This window comes from Callithrix jacchus, chromosome 5, assembly GCF_049354715.1.
Source record: "Callithrix jacchus isolate 240 chromosome 5, calJac240_pri, whole genome shotgun sequence".
Taxonomy (NCBI): Eukaryota; Metazoa; Chordata; class Mammalia; order Primates; family Cebidae; genus Callithrix; species Callithrix jacchus.
In genome coordinates, this window is record NC_133506.1 from 125,959,526 (window position 1) to 125,981,805 (window position 22,280).

General features: G+C 36.7%; 1 long non-coding RNA gene across 1 annotated transcript; it reads right to left on the minus strand.

The window, feature by feature from the left end:
- Positions 1-5,261: 5,261 nt before the first annotated feature.
- LOC103793352 (uncharacterized) lies at positions 5,262-13,336 on the minus strand. Its single transcript, XR_004742673.3, has 3 exons — positions 13,176-13,336; positions 11,403-11,538; positions 5,262-5,595 (listed from the first exon to the last, which is right to left on the minus strand). It is a non-coding gene; the product is annotated as an uncharacterized LOC103793352 (long non-coding RNA).
- Between the last annotated feature and the right edge of the window lie 8,944 nt (positions 13,337-22,280).

The window sequence follows — 22,280 nt, forward strand, 5'->3', positions numbered from 1 at the left end:
GTCAGTCATATCAGACTAAAGACCCAATTTACTTCAGATTGACTTCATCTTAATGAATCAGATCTACAGCAACAGTATTTTCAGATAAGGTCACATTCCAAGGTAATAGGAATAACATGAACTGAGTGGGGGATACTTTTTTATTCAGTATAGATAGGTTCACCGGTAGACTCTACATAGTCAAGAACAGAATCAGTGAACCTGAAGACAGGTCAAGAGAAATTTCCAGAACTAAAATACAGTATGAAAAGATAGATTTGATAAGTAGAAAATATACAGATAAGGGCGGGGCGTGGTGGCTCATGCCTGTAATCCCAGCACTTTGGGAGGCCAAGGCAGGTGGATCATAAGGTCAAGAGATTGAGACCATCCTGGTCAACATGGTGAAACCCCATCTCTACTAAAAATACAAAAAATTAGTTGGGCACGGTGGCACATGCCTGTAATCCCAGCTACTCAGGAGGCTGAGGCAGGAGAATTGCCTGAACCCAGGAGGCAGAGGTTGTGGTGAGCCAAGATCACTCCATTGCACTCCAGCCTGGGTAAGAAGAGCGAAACTCCATCTCAAAAAAAAAAAAGAAAATATATAGATAAAAGAAAATAAAATAGATTATAAAACAGCTGTGTGGTAATATCAAATGATGAAACATACACATAATCAAAAGCCAAGAAGGAAACAATCAAGAAAATGGGACATTTTCATTACAAATGTAAAGAAATAATGAATGAGAATTTTCTAAAATAAATAAATTTTCTAAAATAAATAGGCATCAAAACACATCCAAGAAACTCAGAAAACACCAACCAGAATAAAATTGTAAAGGGAGTGAGAAAGAGAGAGATGTGTATGTGTGTATGCACACACACACACACACACACACACACACACTCCTACGCATATCATATTCAGACTGCAAAAATTAATAAAGGGAAAACCCTGAAGATATTTGAAGAAAAATGAGACATTAACTAGTTAAATAAATGTAAACAGTTAAATAAGTTAGACTTCTCATTAGAAGTTGTGAAAGGTAGAAGACAACAAAGTCGTATTTTTAAAGTACACACAGGCAATAAACAAACAAACTTGTCAACCAAGAATTCTTTACCTAGAAAAAGTATCTTTTTAATATTGGGAGAAATAATTATTTTCTCAAACAAAAACAGAACAAACTTTATTATAAGGAACCTTATGGAATCTTAAAAAAAATTCCATAAGCAGAAGAAATATGATACCAGACTGAAACTTCAACCTGCAGAAAGAAATGAAGGGAACTGGAAAGAGAATAAATGAAGGAACATAAGATTCATCTTTTGTTCCTCTTAATTACTATAAAAGAGAACTAACTGATATGGTTTGGATGTGTACCCCTGCTCAAATCTCATGTCAAATTATAATCTCCAATATTGGAGGACGGGCCTGGTGGGAGGTGATTGGATCATTGGGGTGGAGTTCTCCTGAAAGATTTAAAACCGTCCTTTGGTGCTGTTCTTTTGATAGAGTTCTCATGAGATCTGGTTGTTTAAAGGTGTGTGTCACCTCTCCCCTCTCTCTCTTTCTCCTTCTCTGGCCATGTCTTCTGCCATGATTATAAGTTTCCTGAGCTTCCTGCCCTGAAAAGCTGAGTAAACTCCAGTATCATGCTTCCTGTACAGCCTGCAGAACCATGGGCCAATTAAATCTCTTTTCTTTATAAATTACCCAGTCTCAGGTATTTCTTTATGGCAAGATGAGAATGGTTATCAAGGAGTGGGGCATTGCTATAATGATACCTGCAAATGTAGAAGTGGCTTTGGAACTGGGTAATAGGCAGGAGATAGAAAGATGAGGAAAAATGTGGAACTTCCTAGAAACTTGTTAAATTGTTGTGACCAAAATGTTGATAGTAATAAGGACAATTAAGTTCAAGTTGAAGAGGTCTGAGATGGAGATGAGAAACTTATTGGGTACTGGTGCAAAGATCACTTTTGTTATGCATTAGCAAAGAGGTTGGCTGCATTGTGCTCCTGTTCTAGGGATCTGTGTAGCTTGGAACTTGAAAGTGATGATTTAGAGTATCTGGAAATAAGAAATTTCTAAGCAGCAAAGCATTCAAGATGTGGCCAGGCTGCTTCAACAGCCTATTCTCATATGCATGAGCAAAAAAACAACCCCAAACTGGAACTTATATTTAAAAGGGAAACACAGCATTAAAGTTGGGAAAACTTTCAGCCTGGTCATGTGGTAGAAAAGAAAACTCAACTTTCAGGGGAGAAAATTCCAGCTGGCTACAAAGATTTCTATAGCTAAAAAAAAGACAAATGCTGATAGTCAAGGCAATGGGCAGAAGGCATCAAAGGCATTTCAGAGACCATTGCATCAGCCTCTCCCATCACAGGACCAGAGGCCTAGTAGGGAAGAATGGTTTCATTGGCCAGGCCAGGGTCCTGCTTCCCTGTGCAGCCTCAGAACGCTGCTTTCTGCATCCCAGCCACTCCAGCTCCAGCCATTGTTCATAGAGGCCCAGGTATAGCCTGCGCTGCTGCTTCAGAGGTTGCAAGCTGGTTTTGTTTGTTTGTTTGAGACAAAGTCTTGGTCCATTGCCTAGGCTGGAGTGCAGTGGTGTGATCTCAGCTCACTAAAACCTCTACCTCCTGGATTCAAGTCATTCTCCTGCCTCAACCTATCAAGTAGCTGGGATTACAGGCACCCACCACCACACCCAGCTAATTTTTAAATATTTTTTAGTAGAGATGGGGTTTCACCATGTTGGGCAGGATGGTCTTAGACTCCTCCTGACCTCAGGTGATCTACCTGCCTCAACCTCCTGAAGTGCTGGGATTATAGGTGGGAGCCACGACTGTGCCTGTCCACAAGCTGCTCTTATGATCCAGAAGGAATATACAGTACAAAATAACTTTTATGATATTTATAGTATCTTTTATCATCATAGTCTATGAGCCTATTATGATTATTATGAAGATCCCACACCATTAAATAATGGGGACAATGTCCATCAACTAGCTGCCTTTTATTTCTTATTTGGACAGTGATTTAGTTAGTCAATTGGAGAAGATATTTACATTTACTTTATTATTATTCATGGAAATAAAAATAAAAGTAGAACTTTTAACTTGACATCTAGAATCCTCATAAAAATGACTGGTACTGACTGAAGGAGCCGAAGGCATTCTATAGAATTCTAAGATAACCTGTAATCTTATATGTATATCTGTATGTGTGTATGTCAATATACAGGACTATGTGTGTATACATCTATATCTATACCTGTAGGTCTAGATCTCTATAAAATCATCTTCTAGAATTCATACAGAATCACTACAGACATTTATAAGCCAAAGTGGCAGAAATATTAAAATAAATAACCATAATATTTTAACTCTGATCAATATTTTACTAGTACAGTCCTTTCATATTTCTAAGCAGATTTCTCTAGCTAATTTATATTAAGAAATAAAGTTCTATTTAAGCCAACAGAATAAGTTGGGAACCGGTATATTAGCAAATGATTACTAGAAACATATTTTTTCAACTTAACAATGACATCAGAAATACACTTATTGAGAATAAGCTGCATTTCTGGTAATGAGAAGGCAAAGAAAGATTCTGCAGGATTTGGCTCCACTAGATCTCCTTTCGGCAATTTAAGGTCATTTACCATAGTGACTCAGAATTTCAAAAGGTATATGTGTTATTTTCAAGGAGAAGGAAATAGAAGGTACTTAGGTTAGTTTAATTTGCTTTAATTGAAAGGGCATAAGGACATTCAATATTTATGTATTCACCTTCTTTTAGTTTCCCTGTGCTTTGCACGGTAAATGACCTTTGACATTGTATAGCCTTGATTTATAAAACAACTTTACTACTTATTATTTCATAGTAAATACTTCAACTTGCTGATCTTTAGTTTCTCCTTCTTTACAATGAAGAAAAATATTGTATAGGATTTTTTTATAAGAATTATATTAAATTAAACAACATGTGTAGGAACCCTAACACAATTAGGTTGGGTCATAATCACTCTCAATACACATTAATTTTATTAATCATGCCTTACTCCTTAGGAACTATTCTTCATTTATCACCCAAAGGTGCTTCTGTATGGATAAAGATAGTAAGAATTGCAAATAGTAAGGGAGAATTTTTATGGACTTGAGAAAGCTGTAATGAGAAATATGTGGCACCTAATGGAGAACTGAAATAAGTTAATTTATGCTGCAAATCATATATTCTGTATATTTGTCAGGAACAACCGTAATTGATTTGAAAGTGGAGATGTGATCTATAGGTGTCCTTTCAATGGCATGTTGAGTGATTATTGTATTGCAGTGTGAGTGAGCCTTTTATTGACTCAGCCACTTTATAATTCTGTAAATTATGGAAAACTTAAAGAAATACAAATGTTTCTTGTGTGTTGACAGGCAAGTGAATTTTGTCTGGAAGATTTATAATTGATTTCTACCCTGTAGAATAGGTAATTCAAATAGTATATGTTTTTACTGGTAGTGATCCATTTTGCATCTATTAGCAAATTTTTTTCAGAACTTGTGATTACCTGTATTTGCATCTGTGTTTAGATTTTATTTTGGACTAATTTTAACATCCTATGAATTTCTTCACTAATGAGTTAAACAAATTGACACACATATTTATTGTATATTTTTATGAGAATCATAATTTTATCCTTCTGAAAATTATCTATAACAAACTTCAACTCAGGTCTTCAGTTTCTAATCCCAGAGTTTATATACGGAAATTCAAAGGAACTCGATAAAGCTTGCCTTTGTCAACTGTAAACTCCAAAAGAGATTACCCAGAACACATTGATCAAACCTACTGCAATAAAAAAAAATGCCACTTTGCCAATAAAAAGTTTTTACACATACCTACAGGGAATCTGAAGAAAAAGAAGATTGTCTTTATTCGCAAAGGCATGATTGTGTAAGTAGACAGTATACAAAAATCTATAGATAAAGAATTCACCTTAAGAAGCTATTTTATCAAGGCCTCTGGATACAACAAGAAAATAGAGTTAAAAAGATACCATTTATAATTGAACCAAAACAAAATATTTAGGAATAATATATAAAATACCTATATAGAAAACTGCAAAACGTTAGGGAGAGAAATAAAGAAAATCTAAATCAGTACATACATATTTGGAAGAGTCAATAGTTTACAGGTTACAATTCATCCTAAACTGATCAATAGGTGGACTGCAATCACTTGAGGTGCTTTCTGGAAACTAATAAGCCAATTCCAAAATGTATTTGGATATGCAAAGGACAAATAATAACCAAGAAAATCTCAAAGAATAACAACCAAGTTGGGGATGGATAGTTTCAGGTATTAAGAGTAATAATGCTGCAACATTTTTGAAAGTGTGGTATTGGTATTATGTAGACAAACAGAACAAAATGAGAAGCCTATAAAAAGAAAACACGTGTATGATTGTTTGATTTCTTTCCAAGGTGAGACTGAAGCAGAGTTTAGAAAGAGTGGCCTTTTCAGTTATTAGGCCTACGTTGATTTGGTTTTCTAAGTAGATAAACATCTTTCTTCTCTGTTGTCAAGTCCTCAAAAGGCCACCACAAAACCTGTTGATTGAGCAAACAAAGTTTATCAGATTCTGTTTGACGAAAGTCAGAGAAAACTATATGAGGCTTTGGATTTGGGCCTAAGTGGTTTAAGTAACCTCCTTCAAGGCCTGGAACTGACTGAGATTAGGAAAAATCAGTTTTGTAGTAGTTTAGGATTGGTGGTCACAAAGACAGGCTTGAAGTAAGTCTAGATAAGGAAACTGATTTTTTGATACAGGAGTTGCTTGCCCTGGTGAGAAATCTATTATCTTGATAGAAGAGGTACTCATAGATAAAGGAAGTATTTTTTGAGAGAAATTGGTTTGCAAGGATTCCCTGGAGTAAGGAGTTATGTCATGTCTCGGTTCTCTGTCTAGCTAATTAACTATGTGAATGCAGGTGTCTCTCCTCCACCTTCTACCTCACATTGTATGCAAAAGTCAATTCTAGGTGGAATGTAGTTCTAAATCTACAACTAAATAAAGCTTCTAGAAGAGGAGATAGGAAGGTATTTTTGTGGTCTTCAAGTTGGCAAAGCTTTTTAAAATCAGACCCAAAAAGCTCCTTAACCATAAAAGAGGGAAAAGGTGGATAAATCAACCTACATTAAACTACAAATCTGTTCATTCAAAATAAACCATTAAGAGAGTAAAAGGGCAAAAAAAAAATGAGCATAAAGTTTGAACAAGAACTTGACAAAGAGGGCATTCCAATGGTTACTAAAGCTGAGAAAATTATATTTTATAATCCAGCAATTCTATTTCTCTAGGTATATATCCAAAAGATGTATATGTATATGATAATTTTCATTAATGGAAGAGTCTATAAATAAAGTAGCTGTATATCCATACAATGAAGAATGAATAAGCATGAATAAATTATTGTGACAGGCAGCAACATCTATTATGCCTACAAACATAATGCCAGGCAAAACGAAGCCAAACCCAAAAGATAATAGACTAGATGTTTCTCATTCCATGAAATTCAAATGTAGGCAAATTTCATCTAGGTTATTATAACTCAGAACAATGTTGACCTTTGGTAATAACTGGAAGGGGACATCCAGACCTTCTGCAGTGTTATAAATTTCCTATTTTGTGATCTGAGTGCTGATTATGCTTACAGGCTTAGTTTGTGAAAATTCAGCAAACTGTTTTTTCTATACTTTCAACGGAGTTTACAAGAAAGCTGTAAAAAAGGGCAGAGAAAGAAGAAGGCTATAAGGAAAGGCAAAAAGGAGGAAATAAGGATTAAAGGAAGAGTCACTTTCTAGGGATCTGCAATCTAACAGTCATCATCATGACATGGAAAACAACGAGGAAAAAGAAGAGACTAAACTGATTCCTGTTCACAGTAACCAAAACAGATTGAAGAATGAGAATGGTAATCTGAAGTGTGCATAGCTTGTTCACCTTTTAATTCTTAGAATTCTCCACTGAAAATGGTTTCTTGGTGACAAGCTTAGTTCTTCATACCTCATTAAAGAAGCATTTACAGCTGAATGGTTGCTATTTCTCTTCACATGGAGCCAAATTTGGATTTTAATTGACAGCCCAGACCCTGTTCTCTTTATTTCCTATGTGCAATTAGAAAGAGAGAGCATATGTTCTGAAGTCGAAGCTCAGGAATGGGATGTTTGGAGTTCCTGAAGTCATTCTTCACTCTGTGAAACCTAAATTCGTCCCACTCTCTCCTGACTGCACATGTGCAGTGTAACATTTGCTGCAAGGTGACTCTAACATGAGCTTCAGCTGACATCCTTTCTGCTAGTTCCAGAAATACAAATTAGCCTGTGTTGGCAGAAGATTGGGAACTGCTCTTTAAGCAGTCTTTCATTCTGCAGTTTTATTTTCCATTCATCTTGCCAAGAGAGTATCTTTTTCCAGAAGTTTCTCCTCTGCTCTCCCCTGCCCTTTTCTTCTTCTTTTAGTTCTTCTTTTCTCTCCAAGATCCAAATGTATCTTTACTTAAGTCTCTTGCTGTTTCTTATCCTCATATTTTTATACTGTCAATTGCTTTCATCTCTGCACTTCACTTATTTTAAAATTTTTGGCCAGTAGTAAAAACATACATGAATTAAGAACAACCCATGAAGTGGATAAATTACCTGTTTTGTTCAATAACATCATAACATTTCATTTACCATTTAGAATATTTATTTTTTTAATTTTTGAGACAGAGTCTCATTCTGTCACCCAGGATGGAGTGCAGTGGTGCAATCTCAGCTCACTGTAACCTCCATCTCCTAGGTTCAAGCAATTTTCCTTCCCCAGCCTCTTGAGTAGCTGGGATTGCAGGTACCCACAAACACACCAGGCTAATTTGTGTGTGTGTGCGTGTGTGTGTGTGTGTGTGTGTATCTTTGGTAGAGATGGGGTTTCACCAGGTTTACCAGGCTGGTCTTGAACACCTGACCTCAAGTGATCCACCTGCTTTGGCCTCTCAAAATGCTGGGAATACAGGAATGAGCCACCACCACTGGCCACCATTTAGACATTTTGAATGCTTTAAGTTTGAAATGTAAGATATTAAAATAATTATAAATCATTAGCAAATATGGATTACTTATATCCTGTCTATAATGATAGTTTTATTTTTCCTTAAGTCAATAAGAGAATATAACCATCTTCCTATTCCTCTACCTTTTAAATTTAGCTCCTTTAAGAATATGCTGTTTTGTAATATCTATCTGGGAAGCCTAAGTATAATTAACCCATTACCTAATGCATTCATGTGTCTAAAGGCAGATCTCTTTGACTTTAGTAGCAGTGGAATGGGGAGAAGCCAGGGCCAGTTGCATTACTGATTCTCTGTTCTCATTTCCTTCTGATTCTGCCATGGCAGCTCTTGATTTTTCTTGCTTACAATTTTTGAGCTTTGAATGTCTCTTCTTTTTTTTTTTTTTTTTTGTAAGACAGAGTCTCACTCTGTTGCCCAGGCTGGAGGCAGTGGCACAATCTGAGCTCACTCCAACCTTAGCCTCCTAGGTTCAACTGGTTTCAAGCTAATTTTTGTATTTTTTTTTTCAATGGAGACTGGGTTTCACCATGTTGGCCAGGTTGGTCTCAAACTCCTGACCTCAAGTGATCTGCCCACCTCGGACTCCCAAAGTGCTAGGATTACAGGTGTGAGCCACCACACAGGGCTGGATGTCTCTTTATTATCAAAGGTCTTGCCGCTTATGCACAGGAAGGATGACTGCTCAGTGCCAGGGTCTGTAGTTAACCTGCACTATTTGGATATCGCCAGGGAGGGAGGAAAGGACAGCAGTTTGGGCCCAGTGGAAACTCTGCCTAGGGACCTAAAACCCAGGCATTAGTTAAGACTTTTTGTGGCACTAGTTCACACCCTCCCAGTTTAAACTTTTTAAAACATTATTCTTTTTGTCATTGTTTTCTATGAGTTTGAAATATCCAGGCTTCACCACTAAGGAATTAATGTTTGCTCTTTTCTTGATAAGATATTTAACTGAATTCCTGTTCTTGAACACACAATATGTATCTTTATGAAGTTATGGACAAGTTCAATAACAGCCATCCCCAAATCTTGGTTTTATTTCCACTCTATTAGAATTGATTAAGGCTTCTATGGAGAAAGAGTCACCAAAACTCTAACATTTTACAACGTTTATTTTCCTTTTCATATTTTATTTGTAGTACCATTTGAACCTAATTCAGTTATAAAGCCAATGAAACAGGGATGGATTTGGACATACCTGGCTAGAATTAGAGGTTTTAGACTTAATATCTATTATATTTTAAACATTAATGAGTTATTATTTATTTATTTATTTATTTATTTGAGACAGAGTTTCTCTCTTGTTACTCAGGCTGGAGTGCAATGGCGCGTTCTCGGCTCACTGCAACCTCCGCTTCCTGGATTCAGGCAATTCTCCTGCCTCAGCCTCCTGAGTAGCTGGGATTACAGGCATGCGCCACCACGCCCAGCTATTTTTTTGTATTTTTAGTAGAGACGGGGTTTCACTATGTTGACTAGGATGGTCTCGATCTCTTGACCTCGTGATTCACCCACCTTGGCCTCCCAAAGTGCTGGGATTACAGGCGTGAACCACTGCACCCGGCCTGAGTTTTTATTATTTTTTAATCTGGACAAATCAGCGGCCTAGAAATTCATGGAATTCTTAGAATTGAAATTTCAATTCTCTCAATTCTTTGTCTATTTATCTGTTAAGGGTTTACTATTCATTTTCAGGGGAAGATCATGACACTAAATATAACAATGTCATTTGGGTTTTATTCCATGTGTTGTAGGAGAAAGGTGTGTGCAGACCATTGTTTTTTTTTTTTTTTTTTTTTCTGGTCTAGTTCTATCCTTGGAAGAAGGAGAAGGAGAAAGAGGAAAAGGAGGAGGAAAGAAGGAGAAGGAGAAGGAGAAGGAGAAGGAGAAAGAGGAGAAGGAGAAGGAGGAGGAGGAGAAGGAGAGAAGGAGGAGGAGGAGCAGGAGGAGGAGGGGGAGGAGAAGGAGAGAAGGAGGAGGAGCAGGAGGAGGAGGGGGAGGAGGAGGAGGAGGAGAAGGAGGAGGGGAGGAGGAGGAGGAGGAGGAGGAGGGAGGAACAGCAGCAGCAGCTCCATCATATTTGCTCCACCATAGTGAAATATTACAATAGTGTAGTATCTAACTCCTCTCAGTGTTGCTTTTAGAAAACACTGATGCAAATAAACATAAGTCTTTTCTTCAAACTGCAAAAAAGATTTAAACTTTAAGTTAAATGAATTACTTGTCAAATGGGTTAATGAGCAATTTTCCATGTGGACAGGGTGGGCTCTGATTGGAGAAGGAAGCAGATGAAAATGCTCTCCTGGATTCAGAGTGAATCATTTTATGTTCATGTATTAGGTTGGTGAAGACGTAATTGTGAGTTTTGCCATTACTTTTAATATGGCAAAACCTGTAATTATGTTTGCAACAACCTAATATATTATCTGTCTCTTCATTTTCCAGTTTCTCTAACTTTCATCCTCCAAATGGATACAAAAATGATCGCTTAATGGGAGTCTAGAAAAATATGCATAATTATAATTTCAGTTAAGCTTTATTAAAAATGTACTAAGTTTTCAATGTATGAAGCTTGAGAGTTAGAGTTCTATTATTAATTTTTACAATAATATTTTATGGCTAGTACTTTACCATCAATCAACTGAACATATTTCTACATATTATACCATTGAGTCTCAGAACAGTCTGGAGGGGTGGGTAAATAACAGGTATGATGATATACATTCTAAAAATAGAATCTTGAGTGTTCAAGATGTTGTGACTTTTCCATCTCCAGGGTCACATTTCATTAAAGTAGTGGGCTACGTGTTAGTATTTTAGCATCTTTTCAGTGGATTATTAACTTTAGAAATTTTAAGAACACTTTTAAAAATCCCATTTATTTTTAAAAATTATCCACCCCCAACCTCCAACTAAAAAAGGAATTCTCTTTGACCAGTTGGTAAGTGAATTCATTACCTGGAACTAACCAAAGACGAAACAAAACTAAACCAAATCAACTGAAAGAAAAAAAAACAGAAAATTGTAATCTTCTACTGAAGATTGCAATTCTTCTACTGAATTGATTTAAGATATAACAAGGGAAATGAAAAAATTGGACTATCCTGACAGATAACTTTGTTTGCCAAACTGCAGGCAGATCAGTATCTAAGAGGCTTACTCTTAAACTCCTGGAAAATAAGAGAATGCTTCCAAATGAAAAAATTTTTAAATGACTTTTTAAAGTAGGGCACTACAGATCAGTGAGATGGTACAAATACACAAGTTAATGAAGAGAGTATAATTGATTGGACTCTAGGCACACTTACCAACGTATCTAAAAGAATTCTATATGTGTTGACAATAATTGTTATGGTCAGTGGTGCAAAAATATTATCTGCCCTCCGTGGTTTCAAATGTTCTCTTCCAGTTTATGACTGTTAAAATTCACTGAAGTCCATGGGGCTGCAGTATAAACAGAGATATATAAACATGCATGCATTAAATGTCTTCACCAGCGACAAAAATGTTAAATCGATTTTATGAGAAGTTGGTTTTCCAGCCACTGAGTGGCTGTAAATGTTAAGTGTTTTTACAGGTTGTTGCTTTCCCAGCTGCTGAGCTGTTTTAAATGTTATCTCTCACACGCACACACACATACACATATCCTTGCTTTGCCAGCTGGTAAGCCTCTCTGCACATTTTTATAAAGTTTTTTCCCCATTTTTTTACTTGCTAAATCTATTTATATTTTACTCACATAAGCAAGTGCAAAATTGTCTTGGCATCCTCTAGCTTTTATTTTTATTGAATTTTTTTAACTACAAATAAAAATTCCATCCCTGTTTCAGTGCTTTCCAGAGAGTAGGGGCTGTAGTTATAATGAATCCAAGATGAGCATTACGAGTTCATCTCAAAATTTAGATACCACAAAAGCACTCTTCTTGTGGTATGCTCAGTGGAAACACTGTTTTTGTGGTTTTTCCATTGGAAATATTGTACTTGTGGTATTTTCAATGGAAAAACTATTACTGTGGCATTACTGAGTGCTGTAGGAAATGCTAGCTGGAGTCTTCTAACAAATGGCACACAGAAGAGGGAAGCAAGAGAGTTAAAGCAGCAACCAATGGAAGGTAGGAGTGATGATGATGATGATGATAATATTTTATTTAAGAATTCAAAATTAATCCCTGTTACATTATCTATGAGTAAAGGGAGGGATTCATTTCTAGTAAGGAAAAGTTTTGTAAAACCCTTAAGATAAAATGTGAGTGAGAAACTAGACTTACAGTAGAATAAAAATAATAAAAACAAAAGACAAGTGAGGTAACAAGCCATCTTGGGAGGGGGAAAGGGGGACGTGCCTTATGACTTTCTCTTAGTGTCTGTTCACAGACTCTAGAAAAGAAGTGCTTAAGGAAAGAAGATACCAAGTAAAAGTTCGAAGAAACAGACACAAGAATTTTCTGACGGGTTTTCCCAATCAAGTTGGAGGCTGGATTGTACTGAAATAAACCAGCTTAAAATAATTATCTAGCTCCCTAGGCTGTCCTGAGTCTGGCTGGGGCACGGTGCTTTTCTTTATTACCCAGCACTCCTCAGCAGGATTCTCTGCTTCTGTTGGGCGGAATTTTCACATTTTCTCACTGATGCCTGGCTTTTTTTTTTTTCCTTGACTTTCTGCTCATGATCATCCTCCCTGCTGGGATACTTATCACTTATCTAAATACCTCTCAGGCTTCCTTGAAGGTCAAAGTTCAATTCATCAAAAGAAGCCTTTCATGGCTCATCCTTCAGCCTTCATAGATCAACTATTTAAAAAAAAACTGTCAAATAGAGGTACTTCTCTGCACTTCAGCATTTAGTGGTGTCTACTAGCAATATTGAAATCAGACACTGTGCTTTTTATTTCTTTATAATTTAAATCACCGAGCACAAATCAGAACACTGATAGATGCTTATTAACTAGTAATTGCTTACCTGAGGCAAAGCAAATATGATACCTTGATTTCTCTGAATCCTCCTTGATTATTTTAGTTATAATAGTACTAGTTATTATAAGAGATAAACCCCCAAATTGCAGAGCCTAAAACAATAATTACGTTTTCTTCTTCATATCATATTCCTATGTGGACATTTCTGGTAGAGTGGCTCTTCTCCAAGTAGTGACTCAGGGATCCAGGATCCTTCCATTGTGTGGCTTTACCCCATGGCTTCCAAGATTGCACAGAAGGTGGTCTCTATCCTTGTCATCTGGAAAGGCAAAAAGAAATTAAAGGAAAGAACAGTGTATTTAATATATATGTAGAACTGAACTGAAAGTGGTATCTGTGACTTCTGCCTATGTTTTATGTTGGTCAAAACTCCATTATATAATGTATTGTCATCTCTTCTCAGCCTTTTGGCTAAGATTGGATTATAATGTATTGTGTTGACTTTTATTCCCCCAGGCTTATACGTTGAAGTCCTAACTCCTAGTACTTTAAAATGTGACCATATAGCACTTGCAGATAAGGCCTGTAAAGAGGTAATTAGCTAAAATAGAAGTTATTAGTATGGAATCTAATTCAATATAACTCATCTCCTGATAAGAAGAAGAAATTTGGACACAGATGGGTACAGAGGAAAGACAATGTGAAGGCACAGGTAGAAGTCAGCCATCTACAAGCCAAGAAGAGAGACCTCAAGAAACCAACCAGCTCTTCCAGTATCTTGGTCTCAGAAATCTAGTGTCCAAAATTGTGAGAAAATAAACTTCTCCTGCATAACACAGTATCAGTTTGTGATACTTCGTTATAGCAGCCTCAGTGAATTAATACACATGGCAACACTTATCTGCAAGGGAACCTGGAACATGCAGTCTTGCTGTGTGTCAAGGAATAAAAGAAAACCGGTTTTGTTGAACATACAGCAATTTCTGCCACAGTACTAGAACTGGGTAGGGCATTAAGGACCATCTACTCCAATATTGTCTTTTCTTTTTAAAGATCAAGATAAAGCCTGATAAATAAATTGACTTGTTCAAGAATCTTCTGGATAAGTCACCTAACTAGTGACTATATTATTCATCCAATTAATTGGATCAAAAATTTGCTAATGATTATTGTCCACCAATGTTCCACTTATCTCCCATTCCCTTTAACGAGTTTCACCCTAGATGGATAATATAATTATGAGTCCTAATGCAAAAAAAAAAATGAGGGTGAGGGCCTTTGTTAAAATTATTTAGAATTCCAAAAAAAAAGTGACAGCAGATCATTAGACCATGCACAGGACCTTTTTGACTGTGGGTCTATGTGAGTGCACAGGTTGCATGCCATGAAGCTGGCCCTGCTGTCACATATACTAACAACACTACCACTACCATGGGTCTTGATGGCTTGAAATTGACATTAGAAGGTTGGAGAAAAATTTGAAGAACTAGTCCACCCCCAGCCCATGTTGGATAGACTATCAATAAGAGGTTGATGATGCTCAGTCTAAAATATTGGTGTGTAAACATAGATCTGCCTTCTGTCACCAAACTTCTTATGTTAGAATCACATGGGGGAGTATTTTTATTTTTTTATCATATAGAGATTCTAACGAAATTTGTTGGGACACAGGTAAGATTTTCTTTTCAAGTGCCCACAGCTGCTTCTCTTGCCCAGGCTACATTTGGACAGTACAGGTTATAACAATTTGAAATCTTATGAATCTGTTGACTTTAACCTACCTAACACTCCCAAATTTGTTATTCCTTACTTTTCTTACTCAGAGAAGAATTTTATTTGTAGATGATATTTCTTTGGATAAGATTTGACAATGTTAATAAAGTCAAGATTTCCTCCCAAAAGTTCTAGTCTTCAAAATTAATTTTCTGGCATCCACCTCAATTGTCCCTAACTCCCTTCTATGGTTATCTCTGGTGACCTTATAAAAGATATAGTGTGTTCTTGTTCTGTCTGTATTTTGCATCATCAAAATTATTCTCAGGAAAAGGCCTAGTAAATGTGTTTATATTAAAACATTAAAAACAGATAGGAACTGATACTGCAATCCTTGTGAGAATCTTTTCCTTCAAAGGGACAAAAGGATTTAAGCCAAAATGACAAATCTTTTATTGCAGGATTTCAGGCACTGATGAAATTTTAATGGGTCAAATGTATATGTTGTGAAGTTTTAATTTTATTCACTCATTGACTTATTTATATTTTTTATTTTTATTTTTTTTTCAAATTTATTATACTTTAAGTTCTGGGGTACATGTGCAGATAATGCAGTTTTGAAGATATATTTAATTTTAAAAGAGAGATTTCATTATTAAGTAATCCCCACATTTAAGGAAATCTTATTTTAAAAAGGTACATACACATATTAAAAGAAAATATAGAAAGTGCTGTTTATCTACATTTGTATTTATTTTATTTTTTATAACTATCTCTCTATCTCATCTATTTTCTTACCTATCTCTAGGGAAACCCAGGAGAAGAGGTAATGCATTCTGTCTGAAACCAGCAGAAAAGATTTAGACGGTAGGTATGCAGTTTGAACTGAATTCTAAGACAGCATGGTATAAATTTTAGTGTCAAACATGAATGTCTGCCATTTGTTTAATAAAATCAGTTTGGGGAAATTACTTTGCTCAGGGTAAACACTCTGGATCATACTGCTGGGGTTTGAATCTGGCTTCATGACTAACTGTATAGCCTGGGGCGATTTATGTAACATCCCTGTTCCTTATTTCTTCATTTATAAAATGAGAATAAAAATAAATAAATCTGACCACATTGGTTTTATGAAAGGATTAAAGAATTAACTCATGCAAAACATTGAGAACAGGGATTATTTCCTATTATAAACTTTGCTATAAGCCAATTTAGTCTCTCTAAGATTAGAAGAATAATATATGCCTTTAAGACTGATCTGAGAATCAAATTGAAGAATATAGGCAAAACATCTAGCCACTGTAGTCTAAATTCTAATGTGGGCTCAGAAAACATTGTTCACTCAGTGATTCACCCAAGAGACATTAATGTAAGTTACACCTATACCTTGTCCTTTTACATAGATTACCTTTTTGTTGATTAATTTAACTTTATACAGATTAGTATTTGAGTGCTGGAATGAAGTAAGCATAGATAGCATATTTAGTGTTTTCATGTCCTATAATTGGTTATTTTGCTTTTCATTCAAACATATCTTTATGATTACACCAAACAACTCAAATTAGGCTATCTGAATCAGCACACCATGAATAGAGCTATAAAAGTATTTTCTAATTAGCAACTTTTGAAATCTTCAGCTGAATGATATGATGACAGAAAAAATAATTGTTCATTCAAGCTATTTTATGTTTTCATATCAATTTTGGGATTTTTTTTTCCTTAATTCTGTAAAAAAAAAATGATGTTGGCATTTATATAGAAACTGCATTGAATCTGTGGATCGGTTTGGGCAGTATGATCATTTTAATGAATACAAATTAGTACAGCTTCTATGGAAAACAGTATGGAGATTTCTCAAAGAACCAAAAATGTAACTACCATTATATACAGTAATCCCACTACCAGGTATCTACCCAAAGGAAAAGAAGTCATGATATCAAAAAGATACCTGCACTTGTATGTTTATTGAAGCACTATTCACAATAACAAAGGTATGGAATCAGCCTAAATCCATCAACAGAAGACAGATAACCGTATCAGTCAATTCTCTTAAGGGACAGAACTAATAGAATAGATGAATATATGAAAGGGAGTTTATTAGGAGAATTGACTCACACAATCACAACGTGAAGTCTCACAACAGGCCATCTGCAAGCTGAGGAGCCAGGAAGCCAGTGCAAGTCCCACAACCTCATCAGTAGGAAAGCCAGTAGTGCAACCTTCAGTCTCTGGGCGGAAGACCTGATAGTCCCTGGCAAATCACTGGTGTAAGTCCGAGAGTCCAAAAGCTGAAGAACTTGGAATCTTCATTTGAGGGCAGGAAGAATCTAGCATGAAAGAAAGGTGGAGGCCAGAAGACTCAGCCAGTCTAGTACTTCCAGTTTCCTCTCCCTGCTTGTATCCTAGCCACACTGGCAGCTGATTAGATGGTACCCACCCAGATTGAGGATAAGTCTGCCTTTCCCAGTCCTCTGACTCAAATGTTAATCTCCTTTGGCAACACCCTCACAGACACACCCAGGAACAATAATTAGCATCCTTCAATCAAATTGACACTCAAGATTAACCACCACAATAAAATAAAACTGATGATAAAGAAAATGTGGGGCTGGGCATGAAGGTTCATACCTGTAATCCTAGCAGTTTATGAGGCCAAGGTGGGAGGATTGATTGAGCTCAAAAGTTCAAGACCAAGCTGGGCAACATAATGAGATGTCATCTCAGAAAGAGAGAGAGAGAGAGAGAGAGAGAGAGAGAGAGAGAGAGAAAGAGAGAAAGAAGGAAGGAAGGAAGGAAAGAGAGGAAAAGGAAATAAAGAAAATATGGTACATATACACAATGGCTGTTTAGCCATACGAAGAATGAAATCATGTCTTTTGCAGTACCATGGATAGAACCGCGGACCATTATCTTAAGTGAAATAAGTCAGACATGTATTGCACGCTCTCACTTGTAAGTGGAAGCTAAATAATAGGTCCACATGGACACAGAGTGTGGAATAATAGACATTGGAGACTTGGAAGGGTGGGAGCATGAAAAAAGGGTGATGGATGAGACATTATTTAATGTGTACAATGTATATTTTTCAGGTGGTGGTTACACTAAAAGCCCAGTCTTCACCATTACAGAATATATACAGGTAACAAAACTGCTCTTGTACCCCTTAAATTTACACAAAATTAACGACATGGTTTGGCTGTTTCCCCTCCCAAATCTTACCTTGAATTATAGCTCCCACAACTCCCATGGGAGGGACTCAGGGGGAGGTAATTGAATCATGGGGTTGGGCCTTTTCTTTGCTAGTCTAATGACAGTGAATAAGTCTCATGAGATCTGATGGTTTTATAAAAGGGAGTTTTCTTGCACAAGTTCTCTTTTTTTGTCTGCCGCCACTTGAGACATGCCTTTCACCTTCCACCATGATTGTTAGGCCTCCCCATCCATATGGAACTGTTACTCCATTAAACTTGCTTTTGTACTCTTTCTTTTATAAATTGCCCAGTCATACTCTCTCTCTTTCTCTCTCTCTCTCTCTCTCAGAGTGAAGAGAGTCAAGCAGTCAAGTGATTTTATAGCTCTCTTTAATGTGCCTTTTTCAGAATTATTTTTAGTCAGTACTTATGTTTCGCGTCGTTAAAAATATATATACATGTGTTTTACTTAGCCTGAAGAAATACATAAAACAAAAGTAAAAATAAAATACAACCCAAAACGTAGACAAAGAAAAAATTAAAGTGGTAAAATAAGGAAAAGTACAGGTTTCCATCTATGCATGAAATTTATATTGTAGGTCAAATTATACTACAGATAAAGGTGGACCACAAAAAATGGTTCTGAAATTTCTAGCAGACAGACCAAAAAGGAAAAACGATCAGATTCATAGGGGCCATCAGATAAAAGCAAGCATGTCAAAAGACAGTTTTATTACAGCTCAATCTTTTAACCATCCAAACACTTTCTGAACTCACAGACACTTTATCTAAGCCTCTTTTCTGCATGTATCTCTTTTTAACTTGTGTTTAGGCATCTTGATCCACTGCAAAACCATGTGAACCATAAAGACAGAGGCCTTAGCATATAAATTTTTTATAACACTGTGCTTCACACAAGGCAGGATTTCCATTACATGTTTGCACAATAAATTAATGACGTTTTACGATGTATGTCAAAAGAACGAAACCTGTTCGAGTGAACCTGACACTTTCAAAGCACACTGGCTGGGAAGACAGGCTGACAAATTGTATTGAGAAAAATGAAGGTTATAAGGTGGATCTCTCTGTGTGTATAGGAATAATTATTATGGCAATTTATTATCATTTTTACAAAAGGGAAATAGAATGGAGAGATTGAAGAAGACAGCTTAAAAAGAAGGGAGAAGCTATTGAATACAGACTCTTCATTACAAATTTTTATCAAAATCTGAATCTCGGTAGAATAACAATTTGAAGTCACTGGGCAATTAATAATCATATTGTTTTTAAGTTACAAGTTTCCCATCAATTTAAGTATCTTTAAGTGTATTCCAACAACTTATAATGCCCACTAAAACATTTTATTGTATGCAAAGTTTAGAAGCATCTAGTCAAATTACTGTATTTGTTATATGGTAATCAGTATTATTTTGGCCTTTAATTTCAGAATTCTATGTAACAGTTATCTAAGTTGGGGTTACTTTGGGTATTTCATGCAATTTCTTTTTTATTCATATATTTATTTGACAAGCACTCACAATGTGCCAGCACTGTGGGTGAGATAGAAACATAGTACCACTAATCAAGGAACTTACAGTCAAGAAGGAGAAATAACTACAGCAGAGGAGTGCATATTTGTATCCACCAAGGAATGGTGCAGTCCTCCAGGAGCTGGAGGTCATAAGAGAAAACGAGCTAACTTCTTGGATTGATCTAAGGAAAAACAGCGGAGGAGGTGGCATTAGGTCTAGTCTTAAATAACATGCAAACTTTGGATTCCTATTTAAGGGCACATGTGGAAGTAGGGGGGTGCAAAATTGTTAGATGAAATTTAGGATAAGCATCTTAACTTCAAACAAAGGAGCAGTGGAAATGGTTGTGTAAGGGGAAGGGAAGAGAAGGGAAGGGAAGGGAAGAGAAGAGGGTGTTAACATCTTGATGAAAGGCATAGCAAAATCAGAGTGACACATGATGCAAATTATCGATGGAGGTGTACAGGAAAGAATGTACTGCATTTCAGTGTCTTTCAATACATGCAGAAGAACAATGCCAACCAGAGGTTGAAGCACATTGTCCAGTATAGGCAAATGTATAGAGACAGAAAGTAGAGTAGTGGTAGCCAGAGCTGGGGCCAGCGGGACGTAGGGAGTAACTGCTGATGAAATGTTTTTTTTTCTTGTATTGATAAAAAATGTGCTGGAATTAGGTTGTGATAATGGTTGCATGATTTTGCAAGTATCTAAAAAGTCATATATTCTCCACTTTAAAAATAGTTCCCAGCCGGGTGCGGTGGCTCATGCCTATAATCCCAGTACTTTGGAAGGTTGAGGCGGGCAGATCACCTGAGGTTGGGAGTTTGAGACCAACATGGAGAAACCCTATCTCTACTAAAAATACAAAAATTAGCCAGGCATGGTGGCGCATGGAAGCTGAAGCAGGAGAATCGCTTAAACCTGGGAGGCCAAGATTGAGGTGAGCCAAGATTATGCCATTGCACTTCCCCTGGGGCAACAAGAGCAAAACTCTGTCTCAAAAAAAAATGTTCCCACTTAACCTTTTCATATGTGCTTAGATATGGCATGTTTATTAGTTGTCCTTATTTATGCTCTGTTTTGATTTAGTATTGGCTCATGTACTATGCTTTATGTCCTCCTCAGATTAGCAATCCTGTTTTGTATCACAGCTTTCATGATGGCCTTGCTCCAGGATACCACTTCAGGTCTTGTTGCTATTATCCCTACTGTGGATAACAAGAGACCCATCCTAGCAGATAGGATACTGCCTACCTGAAGCTATTCTCCATCTGGCTCCAAGCCTGAGGGGGCAGGGGAATTATGCAGATACATTCAATCAGAGTTACGAAAATCAATTAGGCAGCATTTTAGTGGAGTTATGAATTGCTAAGGCTTAACTTAGGATGGGGTAGGATTGATAAAAAAGAAGAAAGGAAAGAGATCCCGTGCAAGAACAGACAGGAAGTTGTTTCAGATTACATCTGGAATGGAGTCAGAGAACCAAAAATAAATCACATTTGAAGTCCCAAGTGGCACAACTTTTTGTCAGAGTTCCTTGGAAGTTCTACTGGAGAGTTACATATTATGATATAACACTTTACACAGTGCTTGGTATACAGTAAATATATGTAATGGTGTAATGGATTTTGCAAGGATTTTATTTTTATGTTTTGTTTTTACTTCTTCCTAGGAGACTCTTGGTTTCAAGTCAGTTCATTAATCATTCTCATTCTAATCCACAGGAGCTAGGAATTAGTATCCTCATTTTGTAAATGAGACTACTGAAGATGAATTAGATTAAATGACTTAACCATGGCCTCCATGTTGGACTGTGATTTTGCAAAAAGGAAGAGCAGACTCTGTTAGTTCTACACAGGAGATGGGAGATGAAAGGGAATTGATGGAATCTAGAGGGACAAAATGGAGATGAGAAATTAGAAGTAGAAATGGAGACAATGAAGATGCCAAGAAAAGCAAGGTCAAGACAGGTGAGAGCAAGACCGAGCTTTGGGGATTTGTATTGGCAGGGCCAACTCTGCAAACCAGCTCGGCCAGAAGAAGGGCAAGGCACCCTCTCTATGTGTCAGTGCTTTGGAGTTTGAATGCCATCGTGAATTTTCTGGCAGTTTCATCATGAGGTACAGAACAGCTGGAAGGCTATTCAGAATCAATCTCATTTCTAGGATGAAGACTCTAGTATGTACGAAAGAGTTGACTTTCATAGAAGAGCAGCCTGCAGATAACAGTATGTTACTATAACCCTACTGCTCCTCAAAGAACCAACGCAACTAGTTTGTCCTAAAACCAGTCATCCCTTCTGATAAACCCCAATGCCATGTAGCCATTTGATACTTATCATTTATTATATAATGAGTTACCTTTTCATATATTTATGCTCTCTCTCCAACTATATATTCTACCAAGACAGGTGCAGGTATTCTTTTCTCATTTTCCTATGGATATAAATTTATACCTTGTACCCATTTAATCAAGCACTTGACTGATTGGATGTCTGCATAAAATGCAGACATGATTCTCCCAAAATGGGCTGTGTAGGAGCCTACATGGCAAAGATTAAGGTTCCTGGGATACAGATTCGGAGATGAAATTAAGAGCTCATTATGTTAATTAAGGTGCATCCTTAGCATCAACACCTCTTGAGGTAGGGGAAGGAAGCAGACAGGGAAGAGAAAGAAGTTGAGCTTCCATGGAGACCCAAACACAGCTTCAGCGAATCCCATAGAGATTTCTAGAGCTAGAATGACCCTTCAGCATTTTCTCAAGTTGAATTGCAATGAACAGGCTGCTATATTTTTTTTCTGATCAGTTTTTGGTTGTGGGCTGCCTGTAAAGGG